The sequence below is a fragment of the Leguminivora glycinivorella genome, chromosome 21 (assembly GCF_023078275.1).
Source record: "Leguminivora glycinivorella isolate SPB_JAAS2020 chromosome 21, LegGlyc_1.1, whole genome shotgun sequence".
NCBI classification, from domain to species: Eukaryota; Metazoa; Arthropoda; class Insecta; order Lepidoptera; family Tortricidae; genus Leguminivora; species Leguminivora glycinivorella.
In genome coordinates, this window is record NC_062991.1 from 147467 (window position 1) to 164004 (window position 16538).

At 38.5% G+C, this 16538-nt stretch overlaps 1 protein-coding gene across 1 annotated transcript in view; it reads left to right on the forward strand.

Moving 5' to 3' along the window:
• The first annotated feature begins 260 nt into the window (after window positions 1–260).
• LOC125237539 (zinc finger protein 219-like) overlaps window positions 261–16538 on the forward strand; it is a 65284-nt gene continuing 49006 nt past the window's right edge. The window contains exon 1 of the mRNA XM_048144663.1: window positions 261–480. The gene's annotated coding sequence lies outside the window, so the exon portion shown is untranslated. The remainder of the gene's footprint in view (window positions 481–16538) is intronic.

The following is a 16538-nucleotide window of genomic DNA, read 5'->3' on the forward strand; positions in this document are numbered from 1 at the left end:
AACTGAACTCAGCCTTGAGCATTTATTGTTAAGGGTAGTTTTGGCTCGAAGGGCGCCCCGGAAAGGGCTGGCGGGAGTTCCCGGCGAGGACCAAGAAGGTTCGCCTCGGCGGCCCATTGTAGCATGTTTTTATACCCAAAAATTTTAAGTCAGTAGGCGCTCGAACTCTGAGCGGCAAGAACGTTTTTATTATTATTAATATATATTTATATTTCGTTTTCATTTACAAGTTTTTCCATCGTTCATAATTTTAATATTTTTATACCGTTTTATACCAAGTGTTTATAGCTAGGCGTAATACAACAAACTTTTGGAAACGACGACGGTTTACCGGGAAGTTTGACAGTTTGCGGAGTTTGACAGCTGGCGATTCGGAATTTGAAAAATTGACGTTACAACTGAAAGATGGCGGGTCGGTGTGGGGTCAATGCCCCCTGCTAGCATGCTGAACTACCAGAACATTTGACGGCTGCTTTACCCGTGAGTACTCTCACTATAACTACATATATCATACTAACCGGCACAGAACCACGTCAAACAACAATATTATTCATAACCTCAAATATCTTCAATACCTAACTAGTTCTATAACGGTTGCACAGATTCGAATTTCGAATCCATCGTTCTTAAATTATTGATGACATTGCCGTGAATACAAGCTAATATGATACACCCACACAGCGGTTGTTTTATCGCATCGTAAATTAGAGGGGCGATAGTGGACCGAGTAGTGGTATTGATTTTTTTCCCTCATTCTGTTAAATTTTATTTATTGTGGGGCGGCCGCTGATGACGCGCGGCGCGATAACTGAACAAATTGGCTGCGTTCCATTTTTGAAAATTCCATTTTCGAATTTGACCGTTGGAATGTCAAACGTCTTTTAAACTTGGAATACACGAGGCTAGTGTTTCAAACCAGTATTCAAGATAGTATAAGCTAGCAAGCTAAAGTACCAAGCTATGATGGCAATGATTTTGGCAGCCCCGCTAATACAAATTTTATTTTTAACGTCAACATTTTATGAAGTTATGAAGTTTACTTTACCTTTACACAGATGGGGCTATTAAAATCACCGCCAACATATAATTTGGTGCGATTCTAATAGTGCTTCTATCCCGTAAGGCACAGGGGGTTTATTCGACCACCTAATTGGCATATTATCCAGGTTTTAAATTATTTTAACTAGAGTGCCATATCTAGAGCGTGCGACTTTCGATCCGGAGGTCGCAGGTTCGAACCCGGCTCGTACCAATGAGTCTTTCTGAACTTATGTCATTTGATATTTGCCAGTCGCTTTTCGGTGAAGGAAAACATCGTGAGGAAACCGGACTAATTCCAATAATGCTTAGTTACCCTTCGGGTTGGAAGGTCAGATGGCAGTCGCTTTCGTAAAAATAGTGTACGCCAAATCTTGGGGTTAATTGTCAAAGCGTACCCCAGGCTCCCAGCCGTGGCAATGCCAGGATAACGCAAGGAGGATGATGATGATGAGAGTGCCATATATTTACATTTAGCTATAATTTAAGACATTAAGCAGTAAGCATGCCAATGTACCTGACGTGTACTTCAGCACCAGCGGCAGCAGGAAGCTTTCAGAAATGACACAAGTTTCTTTTTAGAAATTTTATTTTCTCAAACATGCAATGAAATATTGTCTTTACGTTCCTTAAAATGGGCTGGGAACTATCGCTTTTTGGGCGCAACAACTCGAGAGGACTGTAAAGGGATTTCATATTACTATCTTTTTAGGCCTAGGCCTGCAAATGAAAAAGGATAACCTGTTTTTATGTCCTTTCCTCATAAACACAAAGCGCACTTGTTGCTGTCCAAATTTGTAATTTTTTATAAAATATTGTCCTTTAGAGCATTCTTCACATTTTTTTATTTCATTGTATTGTTTCTTATTTTATGATAAAGTAACTATTATTTCTATACATGCCTCATGGTAAAACTATGATTTTAATTTGGGAAAACTGATTACTACGCGCAACATGGTCTTCCAAAATCGCATCAATGTCATCATGACAATTAACGCGCAGGCGCAAGATGGCGCCGATTGTGCAACGACTCGCGTTCAGGCTGTTAAGGCCGTGTTGCACGTTTATATCGCCGGAAGATCAGCGCTGACCCTGTGGCATTACGGAGGCGGGACCATTTCGTGGTAAACAATTATATGTGTTATATTTTTCATTTTCGTTTTTTAATTATTATTTTTTCTTTTAACTCTGAATGTGCTTTTATTGTTTTATATGACTATGTTTATCAATAAAGATTGATTTATGATTTGATTTATGATTGTATTGTACATTGGTATTGTATTGTACATGGTGATTCATGGAAGCGAGAGAGGAAAGCCGAGGAAAAGGATGGACTGTGTGAGAGAAGACATGAAACGAGTGCAAGTGAAGGATGAGAAGACTATGGAAGAAAAAGACATGCTGCGCCGACCCCAAGTACCTTTTTTTATACCACGTCCGTGAAAAACAGGTATACGGTCCGCCTGATGGAAAGCGGTCACCGTAACCTATGGGCGCCTGCAACTCAATTGGGATAAGGGCAAGCCAATGATACATACACACATACATATAATCACGCCTGTATCCCATAAAGGAAAGGAGCCACTCTTGGCAAAAAGGGGTTGAAAGAAATCGAAATTGTGACATTGCAGTGACAGGTTGTCAGCCTCTCGCTTACGCCACAATTTAACCCACATCCCACAGTCGATTTCTACGACACCCACACGGGAAGAAAGGGGGTGGTGAAATTCTTAACCCATCACCACACGGGCAAGCCAATGATGAGTTTGAAATTTCCGGCCTGCGTTTAAAAGGAATCCAAAAACGGAAAGTACCTAGTGTATCTACCAGTGGCGGCTGGTAAAAATTTCTGCTAGGCAATACTGAACAAAAAGAAACCTACCTTAGCATTAGGTCTCGTAATCAATTTTAGGCAAGCCTGTGAGAAGCGGCTTCTATGGATCAGCCGCTGCTGGTACAGTCGCCATCAGATATATAAGAGCGCCCGAGGTACTCAAAAATATCTGAACACGCCTCTATTGCCTAGGCGTTAGAGGCGTGTTCAGATATTTTTGAGTACCTCGGGCGCTCTTATATATCTGATGGCGACTGTACCTACCTACATGTTACATATTAAGTTTCTAGCACCGGTACAGAACAGGCGGTCTAGCACAACTTGCGCTCTCGCCCGCGAGTCCATACTTGAAGTCGCGCATGATGTATGGACTCGCGCGTGACAACGCAAGTTGTGCTAAACCGCCAGATGCACAGTAACTCAACTGCAACCTGTTTGGGAACTGCCCGACATTGCAATCGGCGTGTAGGCGGGCAAGGACGGTACGATGATTCAGTGCGTCTTTTTCGCACTTTCTCTACCTTTCAGCGAGAGGGACGGATCGGCACGATATACTATATCGAACTACCGTGCTTAGGGTGCCAGGGCAGGGTGCACGTAGTAACCAAATGCACAAACGCTCACGATAATATCTGCTTCGATAGCTATAGCTACGATATTTTCGCAAGCGTCTGTGCATCTCTACGTACCCTAATATAGACATAAACCATAAAGTTGAGAATTAATTATTGAGCATTACAGTTTGAAAACCCCTGTTTAAAGAGACGTAGTAATAAAATGAGTCATAAATATTCATCTTCCAGTGATTCAGTCATGAAAGACACTGAAACTGAAACAGAGCCATTTTAGTAATTCTTTGGAATATGAATCATTGACATTGTTGACACTATACAATGACTCAATGAGTTTTTAAGACAACACTATAATAAATAATAAAAATAAAAAACATTTATTGCAGACCACTGATCCATATGATATATTAGTAACAATTTTAACTTACAAACTATGTTAGTAGATTCATGAAAGTGCCCACAAGAGGGCACCTTATAACAGAAAATCGACTTTTTTAGTAAAAGTCGCCTGGTTTTCAGATTTTCCATTTTTTAAAAGCTTAATACTACCTAAAATTTTTAAAAGTTGAAAATCTCGAAAACCAGGCGACTTTTATAAAAATCATTTTCTGTATAAGGTGCCCTCATTTAATTACCGGGCACCCGGTATATACACACTCACAAGAAAACACACACACATTACACACACACACGATCTTACTTAGCCTTGCCGGTGGCAACTTCAACCCAGTATTTAATTATAGGGCAATCATAGTTCCCAGACAGTACTCTGAGGAGGCTATTGCTGCAATAATATCATCCACATCAACGGAGAATCAACATGAAATGATGATACGTCAAATTGGCAAAGTCGAATCGTGAAAACCGATAAATGTAGCTCGTACCTTGACAATCTATCAAAGGTTGTTTGGCGGAAATATCTTAAACATTTGTCACCAGCAGGACTAGCCAAAATGACAATCGTTCGAAACGCAGTCTGTCTCTGTCGCGCGACTACAGAAGATAGGGAGAGCTTGCTACGGTACCTACGCCTGCCAAAGACCTGTGCTACTACTACTACTGGCCTTAGCGTCTATTTCAGACGATTTACTTATGGTGCAATGTCCGAGAGACATCGCTTTTGATGACTAAAGAGACCTATGCGAGAGCGACATACTTTGCCACATACCTGACAAGGGAAGCTTGCAATCGATAAAGACCATAACTTCGAAAAAACGAATAAAGTCTAAGAAAAAAATGTACTTCGGAACCATAAGGAAACATTTATTTATTTATTTGGTTCCGTCTGGCGCTTCTACGGAAAAGCGATATATAGAGAGCTACGATACAGTCACCGGCATAAAGAAGTGATGATTTCTGTACCTTGACGTATTAACGTCTTGTCTGAAATGTCACACGAAATTGTCAAACGATTAAAAGCGACAAGGAACAGAAATCATCACTTCTTTATGCTGGTGACTGTACGCTTACGAAGCTTAAGTAGGTTATTGTGACGTTGGCTAGGTACCCAGTGCAGCCTCGGTGCATTTTTGTGACGTCATATCCGGATCCGGAGGTCAACTATAGTATGAATTTTCTGAGATGAACGTTTCGCTTTTGCCGTAATCTGTTAAACAAAGGCCTTTGTTTCTATTATTCACGGTGGCTAGCTCCCGTTTCCACAGCACGTGCTAAAGTCTCAGTGTAGTTAAAAAGCAACTATCATGATAGCAATAAGGTTCAAATTTATTAAACAGTTTGCAGTATGCAGGTAACTTTTTTTGAAGATGACAAAACGTGTTATCTCCGAAAGGGCTTTTTATGGATTTGAACCTTATTACTATCTTGATAGTTGCTTTTTAACTACACTGAGACTATAGCACGTGCCGTTTAAACGGGAGCTAGAAGCCGTCAACAATAGACACAAAGGCCTTTGTTTAACAGATTACGGCTAAAGCGAAAAGTTCATCTCAGAAAATTCATACTATACCTAATCCATGATATAGATCGTTTCCTTTACGAAGACGCGCACTTCGACTAGTAACGTCACGTTATTAAAGGTTAATGTTGACAAATCTGCGCGACAACATTAATGGAACGAACTAGAACGCAAATGAGTTAACCTAAATGTCAAACGTCGTTGTTTTTTGCTTCGTTAAGTTTATTACAAATTACGGCTTTTTTGAAAATACATCAAAAATAAAAAAATAAAAAATCACAATAGTTTATTGATACAGAGAAACTTATGTTTAGACCATGAATATTCTGTTACAATTATAATATTACCTAAATACTGCTAAATATTGAAAGTATAGATCTTGCCTGTAACACCTGCCTGTATGCCTGAATCGCAGGATGTCAATTTTCCTGGATTGCCAGTTAAAATGATTACGCGCTAAACAAAACAAAATTAACTTAATTATGTAAATTAACTTAATGCATGCAATGAATAGTCTACTACTGAGACTGAATAATAATAATTTAACTAAGTACTTGAGTGTACATTTAGGTACACTCAAGTACTTTAATTATTGAGCCATTTACAGGGCACAATAATTTTGTTATGTCATAGTTAAGCTATGACGTGCCCAGTATAAAATGAGCTACAAGTGTATCAACAGTTAAAGTCCGTGACCGTACTGGCACAGTATAATCACAGTATAATAAAGAGTACTATCGTACAGTATGGCCACTCCCGCGCCCCGCTGAAAGTGCCGCCACCCCCTCTCGGTTACCTCACAGTTACCGCCTGTCAAAAACGCGAACGGTTGACCTGTCATATGTCACTCATACAAGCATAGTACGCGTTCACCTACACGAGCTTAGACTGTGTGCTAGGAACGCGTCTCTTTCATATTTGATCGCCAGTGTCCGCTAGGTGTGGTACTGGTCTACATCTACACACACATTGCCGGCCCTCACTCTACATGCTCATTGAGCTTTGGCAGCCTCACTCCGGCAGCTTTTCAGATCGGCTTGACGTGTGTCAATGTATATTCGATCTGCAACTGCATTTTCATGGAATAGTCGGAGTGCTCCATGGGCAGTGTTTATCGCTTATCTTCTCGTTTGTCTCCCTTACCCATACTAATATTATAAATGGGAAAGCGTGTGTGTTTGTTTGTTCGCCCGCCTTTCACGGCAAAACGGAGCGATAAAATGTCGCGATTTTTTAAGTGGTGATAGTTGAAGGGATGGAGAGTGACGGAAATAATAAAGGAAAAAAGGCTACTCTAACTTTTGAACCATATGTTTTTTTGAACTTTATAAAGACTTTCTAGGAAAATTGTTTTGAATTTCAGGTTCAGTGGTTTTCGAGAAAAATACGGAAAAACGCGAGCGACACGCTCTTGGCCGGTTTTTGTCTCTTTCTAACGCGAGCGAAGCCGCGGGCAAAAGCTAGTGTATTATAAATAAAAGACCCGCGATATCATGTGGGTTCGACTCCCGTGACGCATCAGGCTTGGGGACACGTAGAGATCTAGGATAGAGCTGGCTATGCATTCCAATATTACCTATGACGAATCTAGATTCTAAGGATTCTAGGTTTACTAAGGTACAAAAAAAGCGCAAAAAAAAATCTTGAGAAGCCTTTTTAAGTGGACTGAAAAATATGCGTTTAACTTAAAGTAAATACTTAATGTAATAAATAATCAAGGATAAGGTAATCGTACCCCAAATTTAGCAAAAATATAGCGTTATTAAATCCAACGTTCGTATTAACTTATAATTTAGGTGCCAATATCTTTAAAATTATCCTAATTAGTAATAAGTATATTAATAATGCCAGGCATTCTCTATCCATCAGTTTTTAATAAATTTACTAAAAAAAAACTTGCCTCAAATTGAAGTGATGAGTAGACACGGCAGAGAACCGCCAAGTTCAAATATTGTACTTGAATCTCTGGCGCCATATTAAATGTCATTATAATGATAATGCGAAATGACGCAAACCGGTTTAAAATTAGACTATTCATTGACTCATTTAAAATTATATTGTGACGTACTAAGCGCTTTATATGCGGTATTTACCTATTTACAAATTGATACTTTAAGTTTAAGGAAACTCCTCGTAAGACTAAGGAAGTTGTTTCAAAACCGTTGCCGGCTTCCATACAAAATAATCGTCTTTTTAAGTAACCAAAATGGTTATTTTATCATTGAGTGTATTCCGTAACTACTGAGCTAAATCGATCTGCGTAAAAAAAACCGGCCAAGAGCGTGTCGGGCCACGCTCAGTGTAGGGTTCCGTAGTTTTCCGTATTTTTCTCAAAAACTACTGCACCTATCAAGTTCAAAACAATTTTCCTAGAAAGTCTTTATAAAGTTCTACTTTTGTGAAAAAACATACAACACGATTATTTCATTTGTGTTTGCGTATATACATGTAGGGGGGTACCCTAATAAAACATTTTTTTCCAATATTTAGAGTTCAGGTAGCTATCTAAAATGTTCAGTTACGTACAAACAGCCATTTACACTCAAATCGCGTATAAATTATACCTTTTTCGATGTTGGCAATATCTCCATTGTTTCATTCTTAAACTAATAATATTATCTCAGGTTTTGGTTTTGATATAACAGCTAGAGTACTAAGCTATCTATATGATATCTGTGGTGAAATTGTTTCATTTTCGTAGGTGTACAAATACTTACCTATATATTTTAAGGAAAACTATAAGAACCTACTATGCTTTACTTCTCGAGTTATGCCGAGGAGGGTCACTAGTACGAAATAAAAATAAATACTAAACCAATCCAAAAAAAACGTGAAATATTATTTGGCAAACAATCCAATTGAGCAGGGAAGCCATTTGTATGTCCGGCGCGCCTGCGTGCAAATCAATTGCCTTGCGTCATTGTAAAAGATATTTTAATTAACGGCCTGTCCAGTGCCTAGCCAACGGACCAAAAATCGCTCGTAGCACAGTATAATAAAGAGTACTATCGTACAGTATGGACACTCCCGCTCCCCGCTGAAAGTGCCGCCCACCCTCTCTCGGTTACCTCACAGTTACCGCCTGTCAAAAACGCGAACAGTGGACCTGTCATATCTCACTCATACAAGCATGGTACGCGTTCACCTACACGAGCTTAGAGTGTGTGCTAGGAACGCGCCTTTTTCATATATTTGATCGCCAGTGTCCGAGATGTCCGCTCGTAGTATGAAGACACACGCGTCATCGTCGCTGAACGCATCCGTAGGCATGTTCATACTAACAAGCGATTTCTGGTCGGCGAAAGCCGATTCCACGTACATAGGTTTGGGGAGACCATTACTGTCACAGTAAAATACAGTTTAGTCATAGTCTGCCGTCTCTCGACACCGGATTAAAATATTTGAACCTCTGTTTCGACAATTTGGCCCATACCCTTTTTTTATATGTATTACAATTATCTGAAGACATAATATTAGCGGCATCTAGCCAAAAATTAACCTCATATCTATATGGCGCGACCTTAACCATAATAAATGTCTCCTTATGGTTCCGAGGTGCGTTTTTTCTTAGACTTTATTCGTCTCATACGAAGTTACATCTTAAGTCTTTGGTAAGCGTAACATATCTGGCTCTCTCTATCCTCTTCAGGCTAAATTTAAATCACCACGTAGCGCCAAGGATTGTCAATTTGGCTAGGCCGGCAGGCCCGAGTGACGTCACTCAGGGCTGTCCCGCCTCAATACTAAAACATATTTCATTACAGCTCAATAAAACATACTACACACTGAACAGCAATAAAAAATATTTGACAAATTAATTTTTGTGATTTTTGAAATAGATACCTCATACATAGCACAACACCACAGTATAAAACCAGTAATAACTCTTCTTACAAACTTCACGCCGCGCGGTGTGTCCCCCTCCCCCTCGCATGCGGCGAAAACATGCGAAACTGGTGATTATTGGGCTGGACAGTCGGGGCCGCGTTTGCGCGCTGTGTTGACGTGTTGAGTTCGGGAGAAAATGACGTCAGCACCGAAGACATATTTTCGTTACTGTAGTGTTTATGGGTGTATGGAAAGTTCTCAAAATGCGGAAATGTCATTCTTTAGAATTCCTAGACACCCAGAAAAGTAAGTGGTTGTTATATATTTGCAGTGTTAGGTACATTATTGCTTACGTAAATGGCGTAAAAGTGAGATTTAAAGCTAGAATGACACATTAAAATCAATAAGGATTTATCTGTAACGACATTTAGGTAGATGCTGCGATCTATCTAGCTCGAAAGTTTGGTACCTACTTAAATATTGTGCAAACATCTATTCAAACATTTTATGTAAATATGATTTCGTCAGTATTTAAGAAACAAATACGTACTTGAATCTTTATTAGATAAAAAGGTAGAAAGAGCGTTGGTACTAGCATAGCGCCATACACAGTTACTAATACGAGTAGGACAGTAGGTACCTACGTTTCTAGTTCAAACGAATCTTTTTTTTATTGTGATGGATTGGGTGTATTCTAGAGAAAACATATAAAATGAACACTTAAATTAACGCTTTTGCAATTATTGTTACACAATCTACTATTGCGCGTATGAGAGTAATATATTTATAATGATTTTTTGTATCTTCAATACTGACTAATGTGGTGTCATGACGTGGTATTGTTATACTAAAACCTACTTACAGTTAATAGTACCTATTAGATTTACAACAACTTACATTGTACGAAGTCGATTATAGTAACGTTGTACAACCCTGCGTGACCTTGCGCAGTAGTAACGACCGCGCCGCCGCTGCCGGAGATTAACTACTGATATATCCTTATACTGTGACAACACCGAGTATTATTAAAGCTCTCTTTTTTACTTTAAGAATATGTTACTTGATAGCGCAAAGGTCAAGAAAAACTGCCCTCAGACATAATGTCCAAGAACCTACGATTTATCAGTCACAGTGGCAACCCTAACCTCAATATTCTTCATTGTTCTTTTAAATAGCAAAATTGTTCTTAGCGGTTTTCCCCGAATTAACGTCTCGGTGTTCCGTTGGAATTAACCAATATGGCAATACCAATTAAAATATTTAAAATATGGCAATATCAAAGTGTCGTCCCGTTTTCTTATATGAATTTATTTGAAAGAGAGGACATTACAATGTCTTTATAACCGACTTCAGAAAAAAGGAGGAAGTTCTCAATTCGACTGAATTATTATTTTTTTTTGTTTCTAGTCTTTCAAATGTCAATGATGATGATTCGAAAGCGATGCGGAAATGAATTCGTGTTTATTTTATCGAAATCGAAATGAAACTATGGACCTTAAAATGTAGTTTCTAGTTTACCTATGTCATATGTAAAATATCTGTGTCGATGATGATACCTAGGGGTTTTATAAGTTGAATGAAAACGATTTTTTTGCGCTCTTGAATACGGTGAATTCAAATAATAAGTACATTTTTTTATGAATTTTTTGAACAAACTTGGCCCGGCACTACCGTGCGTAAAATCAAAGCACAACGAACTCCATATTTGCCAAGTATTCACTATAGCACTATTAGTGCGCCCTAATAGTTATTTGTTATACAAGGGGGCAAAGTTGTATTTTAACGCCGAGTGTGGAATTGAAAAACGAGCAAGTGAAAGGATTCTATAGTTGAACCACGAGCGAAGCGAGTGGTTCAAGAATAGAATCCTGAACTTGCGAGTTTTTTAACACACGAGAAGTAAAATACATTTGCACCCGAGTGTAACACAAAACTTTTCCCCTCACTATAGCGAGGAAACCACAACACAAAAAATGCGTTTAATCACTGCTTCCAGTAGTTCCACAGGTGGTAAGTCATCTTTATTACGAGATTCACCAACTTTTATCAATTTTAAAGCAGTTATTTTGACTTTATTCAAGGTCAAATTACTTTACCCACTAGTGGATAAAATGCGTTTTTACCCGCTGGTATTAAAGGACAAAACACGTGTTTCCGAGCTAGTGAGGGGAAAACAAAAAAACAACATTGTCAATTCGAACTTGCATTTTACATACAAATGATTTAATTCTGTTTTACTTTTAATTCGCCAGTGTGAGTATTTTGTGCTCCATAAATGTAAGGTCAAGTTCGAGAGGAATGAATATGTTGAAATCACACAAGCCTTCTTAAGCTGAATGTAGGACTAGTCAACCTATGTAAAATGGCCTACAATATTGGAATAAATAAATGACATCATTTGGATATCGTATTCGTCGAACTTCGGTGTGCGTTCGAATTGCCCTCATTATTGGCGCGTGCGCCGCGGCCACAGATAACCTCTAATAGACTTCACATTGAGCGAATGGAGACCAATACTTTAGGTATTCCTGTGTGTTTTCATGACTTACAGTATTCTGATAGAGACTCACGTTAACTAATAAAAGTGTATCTTGCCTATGTTATACTCATATTTTTAAGGTACATATACCTGCGAATGCTTTCTATGGAAATGCACTATTGGTCTATCAGATCGGCTTAGTCTCAAAGAATCTACATAGTACTAGACGACGATATACAAGCATAAATAAATAAACCCTTGCTGCCGGGATTCAATTCAGGACCATTAGCAGAGTAAGGGTTATCACTTGTGTTTATCATAATAGCATATCATGTATAGCGTTGAAAAGGTTAAGAGGGCATTCAACGAAAACGTCGTAATAATGTAAAATTGATAGTTTTAGTCGGCAAAATGCTACACTTTCCGTCATCTAAAAGACTTATTAAGTTCAGGATTCGATTAGGTCATCTTCTTAACTTACATGTTGTGAGACTGGATTTTTAAAAACTAACTCACTTAATTAATTATGATTTTTTTTCTGGTGCATGTTTAGGAAAACCCGCGAAAAGTGCTGACTTAGTCCGTCTAATTTGTAAAATTTGGACAGTTTTGAATGCTTCAAGTGGTAAATTTGTATTATGTATATCCTGTACTACAATCTTCTGAGACTACTTCTTTGTTATAAGGCTTTAGAATAGAGTAAATGAGGATATGATGAATTCAATTTGTTTCAGAAATCACCTCAGAATAAGTGTCAATTTCTTCGAAAACTTACGTGTTTTTGAAGTAGTTTTAATATAAAAATAATCTGCAACGCTTACTCAAACAGATTTTATGCAAAAGTTTTCTATTAATTGTAATTTAATATTTTTGACGATTTTTTAAAAATGCCTCCTTATTACCGGTTACGCGCGCTTGCGATGTCAGTACCGCGGCAGAGCTTGTAGAGGCAGGACGTATGTTAGTCCGCTCCGCACGCGGCTCGACGATCGCGAAGTTATTTTGTCATTGTGTGCGGCACCCGCCGTGTCCAAAACCGCACTTGTGTGCGTGTTTAGCTGTACTGTTGCATGTATACTGCGACCGAAAACTTTGATCCTTGGGTTGACGACTTTGGTAACTAACTAATTAACTTGACTAATATTTTTAGTAAGTATTATTTATTATTGAATATCATTTTAGGTTACTGACTCGTCTCAACAAAATCTTTGACAATAGATGGTACTCAGGATCTGATGATGAAGTCAGATGGTAGTCATGAGTTCTCATCAACCAGGTCTTGAAACCATTTCGTGTTTGGGCTCGTTTGATTCGCCTCAACAAGATCTTTGACAAGAGGTGATGGTACCCAGGATCTGATGATGAAGCCGGAAGGTAGTCAAGAGAATTCAACAGCCAGGTCTTGAAATCGCTTCGAGTTTGGGCTCGTTTGATTCGTCTCAACAAGATCTTTGACAAGAGATGGTACCCAGGATCTGATGGTGAAGCCGGAAGGTAGTCAAGAGTATTCAACAACCAGGTCTTGAAACTCCTTTATGTTTGGGCTCGTTTGATTCGTCTCAACAAGATCTTTGACAAGAGATGGTACCCAGGATCTGATGATGAAGCTGGAAGGTAGTCAAGAGAATTCATCAACCAGGTCTTGAAACAACTTCGTGTTTGGGCTCGTTTGATTCGTCTCAACAAGATCTTTCACAAGAGATGGTACCCAGGATCTGATGATGAAGACAGATGGTAGTCAAGAGTTCTCATCAACCAGGTCTTGTAACCACTTCGTGTTTGGGTTCGTTTGATTCGTCTCAACAAGATCTTTAACAAGAGATGGTAATCACTCTTTTATACTCTGGCGCATCCACTGTCTCAGTGTGTCACCAGTCAATTAAAGCAGGTAGGCGTAGCGTAGAGTTGTATTTCCTTACAAAAAACTAATACATAGATGTGGACCTTCCTGTGCTCCATGCAATTAAAACAACATAATATTTAAAAACCGGCCAAGAGCGTGTCGGGCCATGCTCAGTGTAGGGTTCTGTAGTTTTCCGTATTTTTCTCAAAAACTACTGAACCTATCAAGTTCAAATCAATTTTCCTAGAAAGTCTTTATAAAGTTCTACTTTTGTGATTTTTTTAAACATATTGTTCAAAAGTTTTTTCCTTTAGGAGCGATTAGTTCCGAAAATATTAATATTATCAAAAAACGATTTTAGTAAACCCTTATTCATTTTTAAATACCTATCCAACAATATATCACACGTTGGGGTTGGAATGAAAAAAATATATCATCCCCCACTTTACATGTAGGGGGAGTTCCCTAATAAAACATTTTTTTCCATTTTTTTATTTTTGCACTTTGTTGGCGTGATTGATATACATATTGGTACCAAATTTCAGCTTTCTAGTGCTTACGGTTACTGAGATTATCCGCGGACGGACGGACGGACGGACAGACAGACATGGCGAAACTATAAGGGTTCCTAGTTTACTACGGAACCCTAAAAACTGTGATAAGTTTAATAATTAAACTAAAAGGTCAAGTATTGATGCACGAAATCATGTATGCAAATATGTAATATATATGGTGGTATTTTTACGCAAGTATCAATAATGGTTAGTCCGCAACGCTACTGACGGCGTGGCGGTACCGACCATGAATGCTATCCCTTTCGCTCTAGCCGCACGTAAGGTTGGTTCGAAGAGGATCGCACGCTATGTCTGTACCGCAGGCTACAATCGTTATGCTTCTGGTTATAGTGTGCGTCTGCACACAGGCGCACGCCAGCGCCGCCGGCGCCGAAATGCGAGCAAGCAGATTTTTTGAAAGCGCTCTTAATACACGCTGGCTAGCGAGGTGAGCGGCGCGCGGGTAAACCCCGCCGCCGGCGCGTGCGCACCCGCATAATGAACCGTTTGCGGAATCCCCGCGGATTCCCGCGCATCATTGCGAAACTACTTATCTATTAAATCCTTGAATTAATTGGGTTTCTGCGCAAGTCCCAGTCTGCCACTTGCCGTTTCAGAACAATGGCGATCAAAATTAAATATATGAAAGAGGCGCGTTCCTACGCACACAGTCTAAGCTCGTTAGGTGAACGCGTACCATGCTTTTAGGTATGAGTAAGATATGACAGGTCCAGGTCGAGTTCTTGACAGGCGGTAACTGTGAGGTAACTAAGAGCTGGTGGGCGGCACTTTCAGCGGGGAGCTGGAATGGCCATACTGTACGATAGATTATTTTATTATACTGTGATGACGATATGAATAATGAAAAGATTCAAAAGATATTAAATAAAAATAAAAATAAATGGCGTAAAATATTTTTATACTACGTTGATGACGAACAAGCTTAATGGTAAACCAACTTCATAACCTATGGACGCCTGCACGTTGTTGACGCTAATTATCGTTAAACTCTTATTATGTAAAAATTGTATGTGATTATATAATAACTCCTTTTACCAAAAATTATATAATTTAATCAATTATTTAGTAATTAATGGATGTTGTCATTCTAATCACTTCGATACCTAATGGACCTAATGGTGTATTAATAGAGGTAATATTGGATTATTGAATACTTTTGTAATTTATATATATAACACCTATTTGTTTAATTACCTTTTAGGGCAAAGTGATACAACGATGTCGATTGTGTTTATGCTCTTGGGACATATAATTACTATAAGATTTTTTAACAGCGTAACACAATACTTATTTCCTAATACACACATTGCGAAATAGTTATTTCTTAACATGGAAAATCAAGTCTCCATATTATGTATTTCCTTATGATTTAATTTATTCGGATGACTAACTATATCTTTATTTTTACTAGTAACTACACAATAAATCATTTGTCTGCCATAGAGATATTATGTCATTGCGTCACAGCAGTACTACTTAAAATAACACTACTTTACATATTCACTTCGACGCGGCGCCACTGTCAATGAAAAACCTTAATAGACTAATGAACATTTTTAGTTCTATATTTTTCCGCACGCAAATGAAACTTTGCTCTTAAGATTGTAATGCCTTGTAACGATCATTTGAAAATGGAATCTTAGTCAGTGTAACGGTTTTTTTGCAAAAGTTTAGATTAGGAGTTTCCCAGTCTTATGTTATGACTGGTTTTCACGATAATTAATGATGTTACCTACTTATACTTTTCGAACTTGGCCGGGACACTTCAATGCAATAAATTGAATGTGTATTAATAAAAATTGTTTTTTTTTAAAGAGTATGTATAATAAGTATAAAAATACCGAAAAAAATCTTGATATTGTTTATGGATACTAATGTGAATAATAATCCGTGCGGTGACGGGTTAAGAATTTCACCACCAAGGGTTTCGTAGAAGTCGACAATGGGGTTATGGGGTCAATTGTGGTATGGGCAATATCAGTCGATAGATATGCTAGTAATATGCCATTGGAATAACACTCTTTACTTTTTAGGGTTCCGTAGTCAACTAGGAACCCTTATAGTTTCGCCATGTCTGCCTGTCCGTCCGTCCGTCCGTCCGTCCGTCCGTCCGTCCGTCCGTCCGCGGATAATCTCAGTAACCGTAAGCACTAGAAAGCTGAAATTTGGTACCAATATGTATATCAATCACGCCAACAAAGTGCAAAAATAAAAAATGGAAAAAAATGTTTTACTAGGGTACCCCCCCTACATGCAAAGTGGGGGCTGATATTTTTTTCATTCCAACCCCAACGTGTGATATATTGTTGGATAGGTATTTAAAAATGAATAAGGGTTTACTAAGATCGTTTTTTGATAATATTAATATTTTCGGAAATAATCGCTCCTAATTGTCGATTTATTTGCTTCATTAATTTTAATCGTACCGGTGTTAGTGTAGTCATACCGGTT